The sequence below is a fragment of the Cebus imitator genome, unplaced genomic scaffold (assembly GCF_001604975.1).
Source record: "Cebus imitator isolate Cc_AM_T3 unplaced genomic scaffold, Cebus_imitator-1.0 Scaffold6, whole genome shotgun sequence".
NCBI lineage: Eukaryota > Metazoa > Chordata > Mammalia > Primates > Cebidae > Cebus > Cebus imitator.
In genome coordinates this window covers 6,529,869-6,534,061 of record NW_016107321.1, presented here as the reverse complement: position 1 = coordinate 6,534,061, position 4,193 = coordinate 6,529,869, and the positions used below count along the sequence as shown (strand labels likewise).

At 42.5% G+C, this 4,193-nt stretch overlaps 1 pseudogene; it reads right to left on the bottom strand.

Moving 5' to 3' along the window:
• Positions 1-3,082, bottom strand: part of LOC108310641 — a 57,490-nt pseudogene extending 54,408 nt beyond the window's left edge.
• Between the last annotated feature and the right edge of the window lie 1,111 nt (positions 3,083-4,193).

Genomic DNA, 4,193 nt, shown 5'->3' with positions numbered 1-4,193 from the left:
GCGCGGGGCAAAGCAGCGGCGCCGGCTGGCACAGTTGCACTGGTGAAACAGCCGCGCTGGCCGAAACAGCCGTGCTGGGGACCTGTGGAGCTCTTCCGCCTGGGAATTTCCTAGTCTGTGGGCAATAAAAATGTGGCGTCCACTCACCCTCTGTGCTTTCACTGGGAGCTGCAATCCTGAGCTGTTCCTAAACGGCCATCTTGGATCAAGAGCCTCTAATTTTTAAAAGACAGTCTTTCTGGGAATATAATTCTGTTTTCTCTGAGTGCTTTGAGGATAGTATTTCATTAATTTTGGTGGCCAGTACCGCTATTGAGATGTCTCTGTCATCTAATTGTCATTCTTTTGTAAGTACCTGTCTTTTCTTTTTGGTTACTTCTGAACTGTTCTCTTTGTGTTTTCATTGTTTCACCAAAATGTGCCCAGGTGTGGATTTCTTCTTTATTTCTCCTGCTTGGCGTATATTGTGCTGCTTCTTGTGTCTCTGCTTTTTTTAATCGGTTTTGGCAAATTCTCAGTTATTACGTCTTCAGATATTTCTTTTCCATTTTCTCTGTTCTGTCCTTTTAGAATTTTAATTAGATTTGCCCTTTTTAATCTGTCATCTCTCTTAATCTCTTATAGTTCTATCTCTCTGTCTCTGTGCTATAAAAAAACTGGTGGGTAATTTCTTGAGCTATTAGATTAAGTTCATTAATTCCTTTTTTAGCAGATGTCTCAGTTGTATACTACATTTTATTACAGAAATAGGTTTTTCATTTCTAAAAGATTTGGTTATTTCTGGTCATTTCAGATAGTGTCTTGCTTTATAATTCCTTTAAACATTTCAAACCCAATTATTTAAAGTTCTGTTTCAGTTTCTGAAGATTTGGGGAGCTAAATTTGTTGTTTGTACTAAGAACCCAAGTGACTTGTTTTGTCTGTTTAGTAATTTTTAACCATAGACAGATTTTTGGTTGAATCTTACCTGGGAGAATCCTTATTTCCTAAATTGGGAATGTTTGCAGTCAGGTAAGATTTGTATTTGCTCTGACATGCAGGGATGCTAGAATCATGGACAACATTAGCCTGTGAGTCCTGCTGAATGTACGGGACTCAGGGTCAACCTCTCCCCCTAGAGGTTGGACCGGAGTTTGGATATCTGATAGAATGACCAACTGTCTGGTTAGTCCAGGACTGATGGGTTTCCTGGGATGTGGAAATTTCAGTGCTAACACTGGGACAGTTCCTTGGTAAACTGTGACTGTTGGTTGCCCTAATTCCAATTCCCGTGCTTGTTTTGCATCCGCATGTGTCCCCTCTCAGTTGACCCTGGCTTTCCCTTATGTATGTTTATCTCTTCCTTAGAGATTTCCAATACTTTCCTGTGATTCTGGCAATTAAAAATTTCATTTGTTGTAATCTCCTTAAGATATATTAGTGGGCAGAAGCCATTTCAGAGCATCGTGAAAGTGTAATATGTAATTTTACTTTTTACTTATTGAGATCATCTATTCATGTTCTGAAGTCTTCTACCATATAATTATTAGTGGTTATATGGTATCCTGTTTTATGTCTTTATAAATGTTTATTCAACCAATATCCCAATTTGGACATACTGATTATTTCATATTTTTCCCTTATAGAAACGCTGCAAGTTGAAATGCTTGTAGCCAAGTCCTCGTACAATGTAAGATTATTTTCTTAGGATAAATTTCCAGAATGGAATTAATGAATCAAAAGGCTTTGCAGCATTTTAAGTCTTTTTGAATTATATCACCAAATTGCTCCCTCATTTCTGTGTACCCTGTGTGACATGTGACATAGGCTATTATCATTTCTTTCAGTCTTTGTTGCTTTGATAAATAAAGTGCCCTCCCCCCTTTTTCTTTTGAGACAAAGTCTCTCTCTGTCACCCAGGCTGGAGTGCAATGGCATGATTTCAGCTCACTGCAACCTCTGCCTCCTGGGTTCAAGTGATTCTCCTGCCTTAGCCTCCCCAGTAGGTGGGATTACAGGCACCCACCACCATGCCCAGCTAATTTTTGTATTTTTAGTAGAGACAGGGTTTCACCAGGTTAGCCTGGCTGGTCTCAAACTCCTGACCTCAGGTGATCCACCCCACCCGCCTTGGTCCCCTAAAGTGCTGGGATTACAGGTGTGAGCCACCATGCCCCAAAATGCCCCCCCTTTTAATGAAGGCACCTGACTTTTGATACTGGTGAGCCCCAAAATGGTACCACAGTATTTTAATATCTGAGTCTCAGGTGTAGATTCACTCTCAGAAGTATCTAGCTCCCACTTTCTTTTAAACTACTCATCAAGAGGTTTGTCTGCAAGCTCCATTCCCTCCTCTCTCTGTACAGATAATTACATGTTCATATTCTCAGAATTGGCTGTTGAAATCAGCCATATAAAGTAAATAGCGAGTAGCTTTCCTTGAAAATACACCTATTTGTGATTCTGTGAACTTGGCAGTGGATCCCTGGCCCTTGTGGCTTTTGCTCACAGGGCTGAAATACCCTCAGCCTTGGGCTTCCAAGTGGCTGGTGTTGACTTGGGTTTCACACAGAGAAACTCATTCAGTTAATGTTGTTTCCCACTTCCTTAAACTGAGGCACTGTGCCATACTCAGTACCTTATTGAACACTTAATTAAATGCAGGTGGGAATTGCAGGTGGCATAAAAATTGGAGTAAAACATTGCCTCTGTCTAGGAGTTTGTGATTTAGATAGGGATAATTAATTAAATAAAACAAATGCCTCTACCCTTGCTATGTGAGTCTGCTCATGTGCTCAGTACTTCTGGGTGCCACACCTGAAGGAGCTGGCAGTGTTCTGAATAAGACAGAATTCTGTAGACTCCATCTCTGTAAGTTACAACACAAATCAATGGGAAAATGATTTGAGACTAACACAGTTGTACTAGAAACACATCTTTCAAATAAACCTAGTCACACAGTATTTATAATCTCACTAGCACGTTTTGAGAACTAGAGATGGAAAATGATAACACAATAAATATATAAAATCATTGTAAAATCCATTTACCTTTGCAGAAGTTTCTTCTGGATGTACGTTTCCCTGCATTTGTCAATAGCCATATAACGAGTAGCTGCTGAGAGTATTCTAGCCTTCAAAGGCAGGCTCTGAGAGCAAATTTGAACCAACCTCTAGGCAGCCATTGAAACTAATTAGGAAACAAAACTGCTTCATGCTCAGTGGGTATTTGTAGGTTCTTGAAAGTTCTGAAACGAGTGATTGTAATTAGAAGTAGGTCATCGGGCCAGGCACAGTGGTTCACGCCTGTAATCCCAGCACTTTGGGAGGCCGAGACCGGCAGGTTACTTGAGGTCAAGAGTTTGAGGCCAGTCTGGCCAACATGGTGAAACCCAGTCTCTACTAAAAATACAAAAATTAGCTGGGCGTGGTGGTAGGTGCCTGCAGTTCAGCTATTCGGGAGGTTGAGGCACGAGAATTGTGTGAACCTGGGAGGTAGAGGTTGCAGTAAGCTGAGATTGCACCTCTGCACTCCAGCCTGGGTGACAGAGCAAGACTCCATCTCAAAAAAAAAAAGAAAAAAAAAAAAAAAAAGAAGCAAGTTGTCATAGTTACTTTATTTAAAAAGAAGTGCAGAGTTCAGGACCTGCTGCCATCTGTGGACAGAAGGGCAATGAAGGGAGGCCTGGGTGTGGAGAGGAGAAAGGGACAGAAAGCACAGGATCCCTGTTCCTAGATGGTAGAGCTGTGAGGACATCCTGTGTCCACATCCTCCACGGGCCCCTCAGGCAACAGAGTTAGCCTCCCAGGAGGAGAAACTGGAATGTGTTGGATTCAAATCATAAAACAGGAAATCATCCTCGTCCTCCTCGTTGTCGTCGTCGTCCTCCTCCTCCTCCTTCTCCACCTCCTCCTCCCCCCTCCCCCTCCCCCATCTTCCTCTTCCTCCTTCCTCTTTCTTCTTTTTTTGAGACAGGGTCTGGCTCTTGTTGCCCAGGCCTGGAACACAGTGGTACAATCTCAGTTTACTGCAACCTCCCTCTCCCAAGCTCAAGCCATCCTCCCACCTCAGCCTCCTGAGTAGCTGAGACTAAGTCATATGCCACCATGCCCGGCTAATTTTTGTACTTTTTGTAGAGACTGGGTTCCTTATATTGCCCAGGTCCTGGCCTCAAGTGATCTGCTGGCCTTGGCCTCCCCAAGTGCTGGGATTAC